Below are 19264 nucleotides of genomic sequence, written 5' to 3'. Positions count from 1 at the left end.
ATCAAAATTACTTTCAATTGACATGGTGCAAAATGGAGTTTATCAGTAACATCTGGTTCGTTGAATACTTGCAATACATTGTATGTGAAGTTAATTTCAGTCCATTATAAATCAACACTGATCTACTTTTAGGGCTGTTGCCCAGGTGGCAGATTTCCTACTAACTGTTTGGCAGGTCTCCTCTAATTTCAATGAAGTTGGAAATTTATTGAACATCTCCTTTGGTAAATTATTCCAATCCCCAACTCCTCTTCTTATAAACAAATATTTGGCCCTATTTATCCTCTTGAGTCTAACTGTATCTTCATAAAGTGATCTTTCATACTTATAAAACTACCATTAAAAATTATTTGTCTACTAATATCATTCCATGTCATTCCTCCACTGACAGCTCGGAGCATACTGCTTAGTTGAGCACCTCGTCTCCTTTCTTCCAAGTCTTACCAGCCCAAAGTTCGCAACATTTTTGTAACACTACTCTTTTGTTGGAAATCACCCAGAACAAATTGTGCTGGTTTTCTTTAGCTTTTTTACAGTTCTCAAATCAAGTAATCCTGGTGAAAGTCCCATACAATGGAACCATACTCTAATTGTGGTCTTACCAGGCACTTATACGCCCTCTTCTTCACATCCTTTCTACAAACCCTAAATACCCTCATGACCATATGAAGAGATCTGTAATCTTGATTTACAAACCTGTTTATGTGATTACCTCAATGAAGATCTTCCCTTACATTAACACCTAGGTACTTATAGTGAGCCCAATGAGGTACTTTTAGCACATCAGTGCAGTAATTAAAACACAGGACTTCTCCTCTTGGGAAACTCACAACCTGACTTTTCATCCTGTTTACCATCATACTTGGGAGTTGAGACATTTTTGCAGTCGCTCACAATCCTGTAATGTATTTATTACTGTATATAACATCATCTGTTTACCTCTGATTCCAGTTCTTTACTCATATATATATAAGAAAACATAAAAGGTTCAATAATACTCTCTTGAGGAAGTCTCTTCTTAATGATTGCAAGGTCAGATAAAACTTCCCTTACTCAAATTCTCCGAGTTCTCTTTTTTAGAAATGTAGCCACCCATTAAGTCACTCTTTTGTATAGTCTAATTACACCCATTTATGTCAATAGTCTCCCATGATCTGACCTATCAGCAGCCTTAGACTGAGTGAGTCGTTGTGTGGTTTGGGTCATATAGCTGTCAGCTTTCATTTGGGGGATAGTGGGTTCGAACCCCACTGACAGCAGCCATGAAGATGGTTTTCCATAGTTTCTCATTTTTCACACCAGGCAAATGCTGGGGCTGTACCTTAATTAAGGTTACGGTTGCATCCTTCCCGCTCCTAGCCCTTTCCTATCCTGCCATCGCCATAAGACCTATCTGTGTTGGTGCTACTTAAAGCAAATTGTAAAAAACACCTATCTTGGATAGGTCAATAGAGATGCAGTCCATTTGACCTCCTGAATTTAAAATATCTGCTATATCTTTGTTGAATCCTACAAATTGAGCTAAACTGCCTTCTGTCATAACAGTTTGTAATTTCACAAATATGTCTAATATAATCAGAAAGAATACTTTCCCAAAGCTTACATGCAGCACAGGTCAAGCTGACTGGCCTATAATTATCCAAGTTATGATGTAGAAAAGCCACTGTATCTTCATCCATTTCACCTGGGAATTATGTCGAGATACTTTCCCATTCATTATGTTTTTCTCTGAACATTGTCTTAAAATGAAATAATTATTCATCATACATATGACATTAAATGGATTATTTTTTTCCAGAAGTAATAACATTTGCCCATTCATAGAAATGTTAGGCTAAAATTTCTTACCAGTATTTGTCTCTACGACACTGAAGTCACAGTCACGTGGCAGGTATGAATGCCCACTGACTAGAAATTTGTGTGGATTTCTTCAGATATGTAGCCTGGATAAACAACCATTTATTGACACGATAATGCTATTCTGATACAGTAAAACCTCATTAACACAAAATCCAAGGGACTGGAAAATTAACAGTTCGTGCTTAAAAAATTTGTATTAAATGATTATCCATATTTAAGAGAATATCAAACATCTCACAGTACAGTATTATACAACAATGGTGCATTGTACATTATCTGACACTACATAAATAACTGTTAATGTACTCAAATCATTTTTGGGAAAAAAAAAATTGAAGTATGTTCTTCTGTCGCTCACAGGAATGAAAGTGCCTTGTACCTTCACAGCCAGCTGTATTCGCAGCTTCAACAAAATTAGTGATGACTTTGGATGTTGCAGCAAAACATTCTAAAATATTAAAGATTGTTAAAATTTCCTAGTTGCCATGTGGAATTACATTGGCCTCCTGATCGCTACCACCACCACAAACAACAACAACTGTTGATCTTCGACAGTGTTCTTTCCTTACACTCAGTGTGCACATAACTGAAATGATTTTGTAGGATAAGAATACAAGCTGATTGTTGACTGTGTCATTCATGATTTTCAATCTAATTGCACCAAGAAATGCTGATATTAACCCACTTACTTGTAGCTTATTAACATCCAAATAAATTATTTTTTGACAGTGGTTTACTTTCAATTACATGCATTTCTTGCATCTGTAGCAGAGAAAAATTTTAAAAACACAATAAATAGTGTCAATGGTTCGCGTTAAGTAAGACATAATGATGCAGGGGGCTAAAAAAGAGTTTGTAGTCCATGGTAACAGAAATTCATGTTAACTGAGGTATTGCCATCTGCTATGCTTGTAACACCTTGCCATTTGTCACCACTTCCATGCTAAACAGCAAACAGCTTGTAGTTGATTATTTTGCTCACAGGAGCACTAGTAAGATGTCCCTCTTGACAGCCTTCTTAGTTCCAGTAGACAAGCATTTCCCTTGTTAATACACTTGTGTTAATGATTATTGAAGTGTTTGCAATTGTGAATGAGTTTCTTATTCACTACCTATGACTGATTAAGTATCACTCTTTAGGAAACGAATGTATGTCTGTTGCATGGGTTCAGTTGCATTAACTTTAACCCTTAATCGGGCGTGTAGCGGTCTAAACGACCGACCTCTAAAAGTTTTGGTCAGGGAATCCGTCTGAAGGTCAGCTATGCCCCCCCCTTCTCCAGACTATCTCCCCCAAGGGATCATCTAGCCACCTGATAGGGTGGCCCCTCGTCAGACACCCTGTAGACAGAAAGGTAGATGTTCGAGTCAGTCTGCGGTCTTTAACACCGATGCGCCCGTTAGTGTAACTTGTGTCTCGGTCATTGTGACCAGTACGCGCCCGGCTGTTTTTTACTAGATTTGTTTAGTTTCGTGTGCATATACATCTCAATATGGATCCTGCTGAAAGGATCCGATTATTGATAGAGTGTGTTAAAAAGGAAGAAAAGTGAAAGAATAACTGCATTGGTGAAAGACAGAGACAAAGCAGTAGGATGCCTATTGGAAGAAGTTGAAGAGGCAGCAGAAGATACTTCCAGACAGCAGCCACAAAGTGATGATGAAGGTGAAACTGACTATCTTCAGGTTACTGACCATGATACAAATAGTGAGCTGTCTGGTGATGATGGATGTGGTGCTGGTGTTTCTAAAGTGAATTTGACAGGCAAGGACAGTAAGACATAACGGCATATGCACCCAAAATTCGCAAGGACTGGTCGTGGACCAGGTCATAATATTGTAACATGCCTTATAGGGCCTAAAGTTTTAGCCAGGAATGTTAAAACTCCAATTGGAACCTGGGAGCTATTTTTTCCAGACAATATTGTACAAAAGATTGTCGACTATACCAATATTTGGTTAAAACAATGACAATAATTCTTCAGTGTGTTCACATAAAGAAAATAGTGCAAAATTGAACTTGAATATGAACTCAAATACACGTAAAATATTGTATAATTCTCTCGTATACATGTTTTTCACAAAGGTGGTACTTATGCTGTAAGATTAGAAGTTTTTATCATTTGAAATACAAATATTTCTGAAAAAAACGGTGTTTTAATTTATGATTACTTATGCCAGAAATATTACAGTCACAATGGACGAAGAGGAGGATAAATATATATCTAGTTCAAACAGCTACCATTTTACAAACCAGAAAAAATAAATAGAACGGAAAGTTATTTTTCAAAGCTTTAAAAATTTATTTGTAAATCAACTCAGTTTTCAACAAGTTTTTATTTTTCTAATGCGGTCACTGAGTACGTAAAATGTTTTAAATATGATCTAAATAATAGTAAACTTACTTGCAACAGTATTAAACTTCAACATTTTTATTAGATTCCAAGGCCGTACAATAAGTTATGAAAATAATCGCTGCGGTCTAAAAGACCGCGCGCGCCCGAGAGTGTTCGTCAGAAGAGCGCGCCTGATTGAGGGTTAAAGCAATGAAAAACTACCTAACTCCTCATTTCCTTAGTATGCCTCTTCATTGATTCCTAGGCTATTTATGGCAGTTGTTTTGATTATTTTAATTATTCTGTGCGTATGTAAGCCTACGTATATATCAAGGCCAAGGAATAATGTTTAAATGTTGTAAGTAGTGACCAGCTACAATGGTATATTACTGTGTGCCATACTGCAGGAGCAAAAGCAGGAGAGTAAAGGGGATTTTGTTTCACAAATTTCCATACCATCCAGAGCTCAGACAGAAATGGCTCAGTGCTATTTCTAGAGATTAATTTTTACCCAATTTTGAATGAAGAACATCGTTCATATGAGGATGGCAGTTTCTTCAATCTGATTTTCATCCTAGGCTGAAAATAAATAAATTGAAGGATAATATTTTCCCCACCGTGTTTGAACATTATCTTACACCTAAAACACCTGAAATAATTCCAGAAAGGAGAATAATTGTAAAACATAATATGAACCATGGAAATAATAATAATAAGAGGTTAGATGACGAGTACTTAGTTCAATACTACGGCTGAAACAGGAAGAGGTGATGAAAACCCACACGACACACAATGTACCAATCTGACTGATCATAATAGCTAATCCATTGAAATCCAGGTGGTAAATAATGGTAAAAATAAAATTCAAGTGCTGCAAAGCATTTGTTGTCACTTAATAAAACTGTGCCATGCAAATAAAAAATTTTAAAAACAGAAATGGAGATAAAATCTGAGAGGAGGCAGTTGCACCAACATGACAACCAGCACTATGCATGCTTAGAAACAATGCATGAAATGAATAAAATATTTGTTTATTTTGGATCAAATTGTAAATTTTAATTTAAAAATAACTCAGATGGCCAGAAAATTCCTTAAAACAATGTGTAATTTGGGAACTTATTTAATCTAAAGGGTACAACTTTATTATTATTTATTATTTACATATTTTATGCCCACATTGGAGCACTTAAATCAATACATTTGAGTTAATTTCTTCTTTTTCTTCTCCCAGAACTTTCTCATCCTCACCGACCTGGAAGCCCTTTGTGTAACCGATATAGTATATTGTTTCCGTTCAACTGTTTTTAGTTTGAGACTTATGCTTTTGTTCTTCAAAATCCTCCTCTCTTTTCTGTCTTTGATTTGTTGCTGAGTTATACCCAATTCTTCCAAATCATCCTGAACTTCTTTGAACCAATTATTATTGATTTTATTTTTCAAAAAGTAATCAAATAGTTGTTTCAATATCCTGGTGTCTGGTAATCTTGACATGTGACAGAAAAAGGAAACAATTTCTTTAAATTACTATCAAAGAGCACAGTGAACTGCTACAAAGGGGATAAGTCATGTAGAACAGGTGTAACATGCCTAGTAAAAGCCAGGCTTCAAGTAGAATGGCAAAGGCTAATGAAGTTGAAAAAAATCTGTTCTCTAATTATTGACAAGATTTCTATCAAACAACAGCTACAGTACGATAAGAATCTAGATTTTTTTTTTTTTTTTTTTTTTGTGGTAAGGATATTTCAGCATATACAAAAGCTCTTAGATGAGAAAAAGTACCTATTCTTCAAGATGTGAGAGAAAATAGGATGGTGCTTGCGAACCATTTATTGTGCTTCCTTACAAATTTATTATCAACTAACTATCAAATTCCTGTGACATACTTTTTCTCATAGAAACTTTCTGGCCTCGAACTTCACGCCCTAACACTGTCAGTAATTACACAAGTGGAGGCTTGTGGTTTTCTTATATTGAGGTTAGTTACTGACAATCACAAAACTAATACAAACATGATGATACGATTGTCTGAAAGAAAAACAAAAAAGCCACAAAAATGGCATCTGGAAGACCAAAGCAGACCTTTATTTTTAGCTTTTGACCAGTGTCACATACTGAAGAGTGTTAGAAACTTTCTTCTAGTAAAGAAAACGGCAGACGGACTTGAAGAAATAATATGAAGGCATCCAGAAAACTTGTATGAACTGCAAGCAAAGGAAATAAGCCTGCTCCTAACTTTGAGAAGATGGATGTAAAAAGAGCTAAAGAAGTATTCTCTACAGAGATTATCACTGCTCTGGAATATTCTTCCTATGTGAAACCACAAGCATTCCATAATTGCAGGGCAACTACAACTTTTTTGAAATGTATACAGAAATGGTTGCATGTTCATGAGATATATAGCAATAATGCACATCACCACAAAGACAAATTAAGGGATGAGAGACTATCATGGTTGGAAAATGAATTTCTGGTATACCTGGTGTAAATTAAGACATGCGTTAAAGAAGAGGCTACTGGATTTCTGAGTAAAGAAATGTATTAAGCTATCTTATTGACTACTTCTGCAGCTGTTAAATGTATTATGTGTCTTCTGGATTTCATTTTGTACTAACTGGAACATTTTACAGCAATTCAATGGAGAATTTCTTCAGTAAATTATTTTCATTATCACCCCCCCCCCCCCCCCCCCACACACACACTCACACACAAAAAGAAATAAAGGACAATTGGAAACAAAGAACACATCAAACAAGAATGTGCAGAGGAAAGAACTTTTACAGACTACAATCCTGAGCTCAGTGACGAATATCTTAAACAACTTTATTGAAACTCCATGTAAGTTGAATTACACTAGCCTGCAGATTTCAATTTCTGATCATTGCATAATGTTCAAATAATGATCTTTTATATTTCAGGCATGCTGAATCCAGAACTGAAGTCAGATTTTCTTGTATCATATTGTGTTTCTTTGTAAAATCAAAATGCATACATGACTCTCATGCAAATACAGGGTGATACACTCTATTATCACATGAAAGAAATACTGTTTTTCTTGTTATTTTTATTCATATGAACACACTTATATTACACTCTTATACTTAGCTTTTGACCAGTGTCACATACTGAAGAGTGTTAGAAACTTTCTTCTAGTAAAGAAAACGGCAGACAGACCTGAAGAAATAATATGAAGGCATCCAGAAAACTTGTATGAAGTGCAAGCAAAGGAAATAAGTCTGCTCCTAACTTTGAGAAGATGGATGTAAAAAGAGCTAAAGAAGTATTCTCTACAGAGATTATCACTGCTCTGAAATATTCTTCCTTTGTGAAACCACAAGCATTCCATAATTGCAGGGCAACTACAACTTTTTTGAAATGTATACAGAAATGGTTGCATGTTCATGACATATATAGCAATAATGCACATCACCATACTTAGACTAGAGCCAAATGGTCCAAAATTTATCATTCATATGCCTGGTAACATGTTTCAATGGTATATCTTAACTTATTTTCAGGCGCGGCTCCATAATACGATCTGCAGAGCTGCAGAACCACCACAATCGACCACATTTCTGTTTGGACACCCCCCGAGGGGGTGCCTAGTGCGGTGCCAGTACCGGTGTGCTATGTAGCGCTCCTCACCTGGCCTGTTTGTGAAAATAAGTATAAAAAGAATAAACATATAGATGGTGATAATAATAATAATAATAATAATAATAATAATAATAATAATAATAATAATAATAATAATAATAATAATAATAATAATAATAATAATAATAATAATAATAATAATCAAAATGGTGAAATTTTTAACTGTTGAGTGGGTGCTGTTAAATGTTGATATGGCTTGACACAATGTTATTGACCGTATTGGCCATGGCTAGATGTTAATAAAATTTTTCTAAATTATTTTGTGCCAGCGGCAAGGGAAAGGCCTGGGTGGTCACCCATCCACACCCTAACCACACCCGGTGTTTCTTTATTGTAACCGGGTCATGCCGCTGGATTTTTTGCTAGACTATATTTATATTCATGTGCATCAGTTGTTTATGCATTTAATTTAGAAAAGACAACATATGGAATTGCAGCTTTTATGAATATCCGCCTCGACTTCCAGTTGTTTCCAGTGCTTCGTTTGGTTATGCGTACTTCGTTTCTGCGGTTATTAACTGTAGGATGTTGGTAGTTGATTGGCTGAGGATGTGCGGTGGCTGTTTTGTGAGGAGGTGAGAACTTTTCATGATTCTTGCTGTGGACTTGGTGGGGGCGGTAGCTTGGTGGGAGCGGTTACTTGGGGGTGTCTTGGTGTTGCAGGGTGGGTGTTGGTAGTGGCCTGGTTTGGGTTGACATTAGGTTGAGTAGTAAGAGCTGGAGGAGTGTGGTTGTATCTGGAGTAGGTAAGGTGTGATAGGTAGACGAAGGTCCCAGGTTCGGTTGCGTGGGTGGTAGGGTCGGTAGGCTGAAGAGTGGTGGTGGTTGTGTGGATGTGTGTAGGTGGCTGGATGGTCTGTAGTGTGCCCTAATTGCCTGTTTAATGAAAGGGCAACCTGGAAATGAGGCCGCGTGGCTGCCGTGGCAGTTGGCGCACCTCGCCTGGTCCCTAGGTACCTTGCAATCTGTGTGGCGGTGATTACCACCACACCTATTACAGCGGGTATCTGCAGAGCATGTAGCTGCTGTGTGATTTAATTGAAGGCAATTAAAGCACTGTGTGATTAAGGATGGGCGTGGGAGTGTGCGGGCTGGTGTTGTTGAGAGTGATTTGTGAGTGTGTGGTTTAGGGGCAGGTTTTTTACGCCTGCTTTCTGTCTGTGCGTAAGAGTCAGTGTTAGCTGGTGGCTGGTTGGTTTGTGCGTAGGTGGACTTGGCAGGTGATGGTGTAGTGGAGGTGGTGGTGGTGGTGGAGGGGGAAGTGGGTTGGTTTGTGCTTCTGTTGATTCGGTGGGTGGTGGTGGATTAGTTTGTGTTTCGGTGGTCCTGGATGTTGGTAGAGGGTTGGTTTTGGTAGGTGCTGACTCGGAAAATGGTGGTTGGTTCGTGGTGCTGTTTAATGGATTGATTATAATTGGAGTGGGTATTTCGGAGCTTGTGAGGTGGTTTAGGATGGTGTTAAGAAATATGTTCTTAATTGGGGTTATTATTAGTAGGTTGTTGTGGGTTTCTTCTATTATTGCAATATGGCGATGTATGATAGGTTTTATGGCTTCTATGACTAAGCGGCGAGTGATAGGGACTGGTCCTGGGTTGGAGAGTGGAAGAATGATTGACTTGCATTTGGGAGAGATTGGGAAAGGGGAGTCATATTGTTGGTAATGGTACAGATTCTCGTAGATGTTTTCTTCTTTTTCTTCTTCAGCGGATTCAGTGAGGTGAGGGGATTTGTATGGGTCCCAGCTACTCAATCCACCGGGATTATCCATACTTGCCTGGAGTGAGGGTGTGCTGGGTTCAGTACTATGGGATAGTGATCTTGCTAGGTCAGAAAAGGCTTGGAAGGAGTCAAAGTCAGGTGGATATAGGTTCATGTTTCGGAACTTGGTTGGTTCTGGGGTGCTGTGAAGCACTGGAAACAATCAAACTCAAAGTGAGGACCTGCGTCTTTACTTGGCGTACTCAGTGGGCACTAGTCGTACCAGGTTTAGTTTTTAACTGGATCACGCCAAGACAAGATACGAACTAATGACCGCACGGCAGGCTGGCTGATGTGGCTGGCAGGCTGGTTGGTTGATATTGGCTGCCGGTCGTGGTGCTGCCCTCTGATTGGCTGGCAGTCAGAGTGGGAGTTGGCGAGAGACTTGACGGTAGGCGAGCTCGCTTGTACAGGGTGCTGGCTCGCTGGTGTTTGGCTCTCTTCGATCTGCTCGCTATGAGCGCTTGGCATGGAGTGTGTCTGTGTTTTGAGAACCACCACAATGAAAGATATACAGTAATATATAGCGATTAGCAATGCCATCCTTCATATTGAGTGTCTATATCGAGCCAAAGATCGATACCCATACAGCTGCTGGTGATCTGGCAACCCTGTTTAGATCTGTGAACGACAGAACATTTGGAGAGCCACGGCCGACTGGAAGAGCACACTTAACTACAGCTTTCTCCCGATAGGTGGCTAAGAATCACCCATAAGGCTCTGTATGAACTGCACGCCTTGCAGTACGTCTGACCTATTCCCGTAACCATAGAGTTAGTAAATAATACACTAGACAGTGCCACCGTCTGTGAGAGAATTGCTGCAGCGACGAGCATGTTGAAATCTCAGCTGTTTGCGAAAAGTTCCCTCCACTGTACTCATCAGTGTAAATAGAGATTTTTTAAAACTGTATGGATATTGATATGGTTTAAAATTCTTACATGTCAATATTCTCAGATACTACAGTATAGTTGTGATGCTTCTGTTCAGTAGAAAGAAAGCCCAAATAGCTTAAATACAGGATAAATGTGCTATAAAAGAGGATGGTTGTGATTAAGTAACACAAAATCAATTTATTACTGTTCATGTTAAGTCTTCAAACAACGTACCTTAAGATTGGAGGTATGTATATATTTATATTTTTTGTAAATGACCAGGACTTCAGAATAATTCTATCCAACGACTGAAGACATTCTCTTTCGTACGAAGCGAATGAGCGAGTTCTTAGGCCTACAAGTATTCATGATAATGTTTCTCCGTAATGGTAGTGAATTCTTCCAAGTTAGGTAGTCATGAAAATGAAAACAGAAACGTTAGTAGCATCAGATGATGTTCCCCCTCCATTGAGAAAGCCGGCTCCCAAAGATGTATGCAGGACTCGGAACCTTCGTAAATATGAATGTGTCGATAGATCAACATTATTTCGATAAGCGGAAGAGGGGCTTTAATTTTTGTAACGTTTTAATTGTTGTTTTTTGTACAAGTCAGTTATTTATATTGTCGATGTCCCTCGAAATCGGGGTCTTACAAATTGAGATGAACGTCTACCTGTATTTTTTCGGTACATTTCAGAGAACTTCACACTGAAAGGACATGGAGTAAAGCGTTTCCGCGGAGTTGGAGGACGGATCCACACGAGCTCAGCTGACATTTCCCGTATGCAATACGAATTAGATTTGTCTATTACACTTACTGCAATGGACTGGGCGTCACAGAGCAGAACCACCAACATTATTCAAAACGAGCCGCCACTGCTTATTTTAAGAATGTTTCCTTTCCTTTGTGAGATTCTCTCTCTTCAAAAACCAGCAGTAATCTGGCAGAATGTTTTGGTTCCATTTCCCTTGATACCTGCATTCAATTTCCTTCAGATCCTGGTGAAATTTTTCTCCTTGCTCTTTGCTCAGCATTCTTAGGTTCTCAGGGAAATATTCCAGATGCAAATGTAACATGTGCACTTTTAAGCTCATATTACAGCCTAAATCTTGGAAAGAAACAAGAATTCTGTCCACCATTTGTTTGTAGTCTGGATCCTTTGTATTGCCAAGAAAGTTTTCGACTACATCCCGGAATGCTTTCCATGCCAAACGTTCTGCTGCACACATAGTGTCTTCAGAATCAATATCAGAAAGAAGTTTTCTGATATCTGGACCTGTGAAGATACCCTCTTGGATTTTGGCATTACTGATGCCTGGGAATCGATGACACAGATACTGGAATCACTTCGCAAGTCCTAGTTTGATAAGAAGCAGCGGTAACAGTGTGTTGGACTTGACAACAAGACTTTCTTGTTTTATGGTTTTTAAGCCAATAATCCACTGTCTATGTGGCGACCATTCCTTTTGAATCCAGTATTGTGACCTTCCTCGACTGCCCCACTCACACAGAAAACAGGGATGTTTTGTGGAACCTGCTTGTAGACCTGTCAGAGTACCTATCACTTTAAAGTTGCCACACACTTGTCATACTTTACTTCTCACAACATCACCTCAAGATTTTCATATGTTTCTCACATAATAACTGAATGACCAATGGGAACTGGTGCAAATTCATTTTCATTGTGAAAAAGAACACACTTCTAACTATGCTTGGAGGAATCAATAAAAAGTCCCCAGTGAGTGGTGTTATAACATGGTACTCCTAGTTTCACCATAACCTACGGAATGTTGCTGCAGTAAACCAAAGTTCTCTTGCCAGAAAAAAAGGGTAGAAATTCTTCTTCACATTGTCTATACCTATAGTACATCATCTCTGGTGCCAACATGTTCCTTTCACAGAGTCTAGACCCAAGTACATTGGCAGATTTCTTCATAAAACCAAGATCTTGAACTAAGTCTTTTAACATACTTTGCTCGAAAACTTTGGGTTGGGGTTTTTCCCCATAACTTCTGGTGGGAAATAGCGAAGGTAGCACCAGACATTTCTGCTTCATCTTCAGAAGAGGAGCCATCATTTAATTATTCTGGGTGCTGTGGTACTGGTACATCAACACCATGAGGCACGGGTAGAATTGCAGATGAAATATCGCTTGGATACACAATCTTACTTTTGTTCCTGCTGTTGCAACTTCTGGTGAGAAATAACAAAGGTAGTCAATCAATCAATACTGATCTGTATTTAGGGCAGTTGCCCAGGTGGCAGATTCCATATCTGTTGTTTTCCTAGCCTTTTCTTAAATGATTTCAAAGAAATTGGAAATTTATTGAACATCTCCCTTGATAAGTTATTCCAAACCCTAACTCCCCTTCCTATAAATGATATATTTGCCCCAGTTTGTTCTCTTGAATTCCAACTTTATCTTCATATTGTGATCTTTTCTACTTTTATAAACGCCATTCAAACTTATTCGTCTACTAATGTCATTCCACGCCATCTCTCCGCTCTATGCAACGGTTACGGGAAATGTTCGATGATGATCAGATCATCAGGAAAGGCTTATGGCCCCCTCGTTTGCCTGATTTAAGCATATGTGAATTTTATCTATGGGGAAATCTTAAAGGAAAAGTTTACAGGAATAATCCTCGAACTGCAGGAGAATTAAAAACTGAAATTAGGAACATTGTCTTCTGAAATCTCATTACAAGATGTGAAGCTTGCATTGCAGGTGAAGAAGATCACTTTCAGCATCGTCTGCAAATACTGGTGAGTTCAGTTTAATTTCCTAGTTGATTTATTTATTTATATATTTATTTATTACTGGCGAGTTCAGTTTAATTTCCTAGTTTATTTTTTAATGTTTTTATTCATTTACTCACTTGTCCAGAGCATCCATGTAGCCGGTGAGTTCAGTTTCGTTTAGTTTCTATAGGTGTAATCATGCCGCTTCTTTGAGCCGACTATGCCTGGTTGTCATGGCGGGCACTGCGCACGCTGTCTCCGCTTCCCAGCGCGCCTAATCCTCAGCACTCCGCTGTGCACTTTCAAATTAATCACCCTGTATAACCCAACCCATTATCTTTAGTATATCCCCAGAAATCTAATCAATTCCAGCTGCTTTTCTAGTTTTCAACTTTTGTATCTTATTGTAAATGCCATTGTTATCATATGTAAATTTTAATACTTCTTAGGCCTTAGTCTCCTCCTCTATCTGGACATTATCCTTGTAACTAACAATATTTACATACTGCTGACTGAATGAATACTTCTGCCTTTTGAAGATCCTCACATACACACTCCCCATGTTCATAAATTATCACTGGAATGTCCTTCTTGGAACCTGTTTCTGCCTTAAAATACCTATACATACCCTTCCATTTTTCACTAAAATTTGTATGACCATCAATTATGCTTGCCATCATGTTATCCTTAGCTGCCTTCTTTGCTAGATTCAATTTTCTAGTAAATTCCTTCAATTTCTCCGTACTTCCACAACTATTTCTAACTCTATTTCTTTCCAGTCTGCACCTCATTCTTAGTGTCTTTATTTCTCTATTATAATAAGGTGGGTATTTACCATTCCTTACCACCTTTAAAGGTACAAACCTGTTTTCACATTCCTCAAAAATTGCTTTAAACCCATCCCAGAGCCTGTTTACATTTTTATTCACCATTTGCCACCGATCATCGTTACTTTTTAGAAACTGCCTCATGCCTGCTTTATCAGCCATATGGTACTACCTAATAGTCTTACTTTTAAGACCTTACCTTCTATCACATGTATTTTTAACTACGACAAAAACAGCTTCATGATTACTTCAGTTTCTCTATAGAGCTTATCTGGTTTTACCAGCACCACATCCAGGATATTTTTCCCTCTTGTTGGTTCCATCAACTTCTGAATCAACTGTCCTTCCCATATTAACTTATTTGCCATTTGTTGGACATGCTTCCTGTCATTCACATTTACTTCCCAATTGACACCTGGTAAATTCAGATCTCCTGCTACAATCACATTCCTTTCAATGCCATTTCCCACATAGCTGATAATTCTGAATCCGTGTCAGCACTACCATTTTCCGGTCTGTACACTCATATATGTATCAAGTTGCCTATTATCTTTAGAAATGAGCCTTACACCTAGAATTTCATGTTTCTCATCATTAACTTTTTTGTAGCTTACAAATTCTTCTTTCACCAGAATGAATACTCCCCCTCCCACCATTCCTATCCTATCTCTACGATACACACTCCATTAAATACAAAGTATGTTACAAGTGTTATTATTAATTAATATCCACCTATTCAATACAAAGAGACCTTTTTTAAATTAAATATTATTATAAAATGTTAAGGGACATGTTTCGCTCCAGCCTCAAACTCAAACTTGTATGGTGATGATTGCTCTTACAAGTTATAAAAAGATGATAGCAATGTAGGTGTCTGTCCAAACATAAAAATTATTAGAATGTCCTTGGCTAAAATCGCAGTATCAAGCTGCATGTCAAAAGTTCACACGATTATACTTTCCGGAGCGTTGAGTCAATGTGCCCAAAAAACTTGTTGGGGGTAGAGCAATAAATAGCTCAATCTTTATAATGAAACAGAAATGTCCCTCCTTGAATACTCCTGTTAGAGGATAAGGAAAAGCAAAGCTGATAGACTGTTAAAGATGCCAGTTTCGTATGTTGTGATAAGACAACAGCCCTCTTAAGTGGCTGTTCAGCTGCCTATTGTCTATTTAACTGGCTGAAGGAGTGAAAGTCGAATGCGTTACGATAAGATAACAGTCTTCCTTAAGTAGTTGTGGGAGCAAGGAAAAAACATTCGGTTATCTATAGACGTATTTATTTTGCTTAAAGGAGCGAAAGTCAAAGGTATATCGATGCTGATAGAGCTCTTTGGTGTGAAGTCTGTAACAAGAGGAGAGTGAAAGCTTAGGAAAGGTATTTTTGAAGAGAATGTGGGTTTAAAAAAAGAAAAACATGGAAAATGTATAAAACATTTCGTCTGTAAAGATGTAAATCAGTAATGGAAAGGTTAGTTGAAGAAAAACAACGTTATGTGTAGGTTCATTTATTTCTTTGACTGTTATGGTGTTAAACAGTTGCTATGGTAGCATTGAATGACTGACACTTATGCTTCTAGTATTGTATCGATGTGAGATTGGCGGAGGAGGGTGTGGTGGAGGGGAAGGGGTAGGCGGGGCGTTAAGTTTGTGTGTTGTTGGTTGCGAGAAATCTGTATGGTCAGACAGGGAGGGAGTCATGTTGGGTTGCGGGAGAATTGCGGGGGCGGACATGAAGGGAGTCAAGTTAGTTAAAGTAGTGGAGGTTCTAGAAGATGTTAATTGAAGATTTTTGCTTGAATTGACTGTGTTGTGATTAAAAAATAATTTTTGGTTAGCGTTTGTTGTCCTAAAAGCTATACTGGTATTTTTGTTTTTTATTGGGTTCAAGACCTGGTGAAAGTTTGGATTGTTGTAGGTGAAGGTAACGAATTTGGATTTTTTGGGTTTGTCAGGGATTAGGTTTGTTGTTAATTTGAATTTGCCCTTATTTATTAAACGGTTAATCAAGTGGGGGTAGGAAAAGGAAGAGTGCATGCCGAGCTGGGATTGGCTGAAACGGGAGGCGTGTACTGGTTGCCATAGTAACTGCCACCTCCTACTACCACGCTGAGAGCTGTCAGAACACGCACATTGTTTTAATAGCACTATAATTTTATTCCAAATTAGCAGCAAAGATGTGGTTTCTTCTCTGGCTTGGAGGAAAAATTGCCTCCACGTCAGACAGTTCTTTCGCCCGCCAGTGTAGTGAATTGAGATTTTCCGACTCACCGGGTACTCCCAGAAAACAGATAAGTAAACGGGCATAGATTTTGCCCTGGGACTATCCACTATTTTAACCCCCCACCCCCTCCGCCGAAAAAAGGAGGAAGATTGTTCACGGATGTCTGCATCTTGGTCATTCCAGCACTGTAGCTTTGGACTGTTAGTTCGGCAGCATAGTACTGTTCGGTAAAAGTGAGAAAATGCGTTGTTTTTCATTTGATCGAGTATTTCATATGAACGCATTGTTTTTAATCCCGCCATTCCTACTGACGTCATTGTAATGACCCATGTTCATTTCAGTTGGGAAAACCACTAAGAGAGTCTTTCTGAGAATCTATAAAGGCAGGCGGAGAGTGTCTGCCATTATAATGAAAACTACCCAACCTGATTGTGACTGACATAGGCAAGCTGGCCTACCATTACAATGAAAATTCCCTAGCCCAGTCTTCATATGAGAAAAGACATTGGTGACTTGCCCGCCATGTTTCTAGGGCAACTTTAAGAGCTATGCAACTTAATACAATCTTGCTCACAAGGTTTATACTACCTAACCTAGAATTCTGCATAAAATTTAGAATTCCGTAGCGAAGCACGGGTACATCAACTAGTCCTTTATATAATTTAGTTCTGTTTGAAGTTTCTTGGGTGTTAGAGGGATTTTTAAAGCTCTGTAAATTAAACTGTGAAAAGTGGCCAATTTATGGGAGTTAGGATGTAAAGAAGTATTTTTGATTGTTAATGGGGTGTGAGTAGGTTTTCTGTAAATTTGAAAATCAAAGTTGCCATTAATATGAGTTACTGTGAGACCTAGGAAATTTAGGGATCCACTGACTTCATCTCCCTTGGTGAATTTAATAGTTTGGTCTAGGTTGTTTAAATAATTTAAAATATCGGTACTTTATTGAGACCTTTATTGATTATTACGAATGTGTCATCTACATACCGAAGCCATAAGCTAAGGCCTTTTATTTTATTTATTATTTTATGATGTTCTAAAGAACCTAAATAGATGTCGGCAAAGATTCCTGATAAGGGATCACCCATAGCTAGGCCATCTTGGTGGTAAATTTTACCATTAAAAGTGAAATAGTTGTTTTTTAGCACAAAATTTAGGATTTTTATGAAGTCTTGTAATTCAAGCTTGCTGGGGTTGCTGTGTTTTGTGAGGTTGTCTTTGATAATATTTACAGCTTCTTTTGTTGGTACATCAGAATACATATTAGTAATATCAAAAGAGCACATAATGTGATTTGGTAGTAAGGTGATTATTTTTTAGATTTTGCAGAAGTCTATTGAATTTTTAAAGGGGATTTATTGTTAAACCTGTAATGCCTTTTTAGAAAATAGTGGATGTATTATGAGGTTTTATATGTCGGACTATTTATACAGTTGATGATTGGGCGTATGGGTGTGTTTTTCTTATGTAATTTAGGCAATGCTCTGGCTGTGGGGGTTTTAGGGTTCATAAGGATTCGTTTTTGCTTTTCTTGTTCACTGAGTAAAAATTTGGAATTCTATAATAGTGTTTTTAAATTTCATCGGATTCTTATTGTGGGGTCTTTATTGACTATTGTGTAAGTCTCATTTATGAAAAATTCTTCCGTTTTTATTCAATGTAATCTTTCCTATCTATTAAAACAGTAGTCCCTCCTTCATCGGCTTTAGTTACTATTATGTTGTTATATTTTATTTTGTTTTTTACCTCTTTAATTAATTTTGAATGATTGAGAACAGCGTTTTTATTTAAGCCTTCAATTAGTGTTGGAAGTTTCTTTTTTATCTCGTATCTAGTGTCATTTTGTAATTCCAGAGGGAGTTTTGAAATATTCGTCTCGACTTCTGCTATGGTGGTGATAACATCGATTTCTTTTTGATACTGGACTAATTGTGTTTTAAACCTTTACCTAAAAGTTCCATTTCTTTTTCTGAGAAGCTTATGTTCATCAAGTTAACTACGGCGGGAAAGTTGTTGAAAGAAGGAACCCTTTTCTTTAAGTGTATGGGTGCTTGTAGTTGATTTTCTTTTAAGTGAGCCAGTTTTTTATCTAATGTGAACTGTTTCCTGCTTAGTATATCATTTAATTTATAATAAACATGTAACTGAAATGAATTCCATTCTATAGGGTTCACATATTGCAACACCGATAAGTGTAGTTTATACAGTTGTAAGTTTAAGAATGACTTCTTCTTATAGTAAGTTTTTATTCTGTCCTTAAGCCAGATTTCATTAGTTTTGTTTTGGGTTTTTAATGTGTTATGAGCTGATAAGTTTCTCCTTTGGACATATCTTAAGAATCTTGGTACTAGTTTTAGCCTCAGACATTCTTTTAGGAAAGCTATGTCTTTACTTAAACTGCTAATCTTAACCTTCAGGTTGAGAAATTTGTTTAGCATATAATAGGCCTGGTTGGCTTTTACATTGCACGTTATAATCCTCATGTTAAGTCCGTATTGAAATGTACGTAAATACAAAGTATATTACAAGTGTTATTATTTCTTAAATATCCACCTAATCAATACAAAGAGATATTTTTTTAGAAATTAAATATTATTATAAAATATTAAGGGACATGTTTCGCCCATATTAAGAACATCCATCAACAGCCTCAAACTCAAAGCCAGAGCATTGCCGAAATTACATTAAAAAACACCCATATGCCCAGCCATCAACTGTAGAAATAGTCCGACATATAAAACCTCAAAATACATCCACTATTTTCTAAAAAGGCATTACAGGTTTAACAATAAATCCCCTTTAAAAACTTCAATAGATTTCTGCGAAATTTAAAAAAATTTCACCTTACTACCAAATCACATTATGTGCTCTATTGATATTACTAATATGTATTCTAATGTACCAACAAAGGAAACTGTAAATATTATCAAAGACAACCTCGCAAAACACAGCAACCCCGGCAAGCTTGAATTAGAAGACTTCATAAAAAT

Source organism: Anabrus simplex, chromosome 8 (genome assembly GCF_040414725.1).
Source record: "Anabrus simplex isolate iqAnaSimp1 chromosome 8, ASM4041472v1, whole genome shotgun sequence".
NCBI lineage: Eukaryota > Metazoa > Arthropoda > Insecta > Orthoptera > Tettigoniidae > Anabrus > Anabrus simplex.
This window is presented reverse-complemented; position numbering follows the sequence as displayed.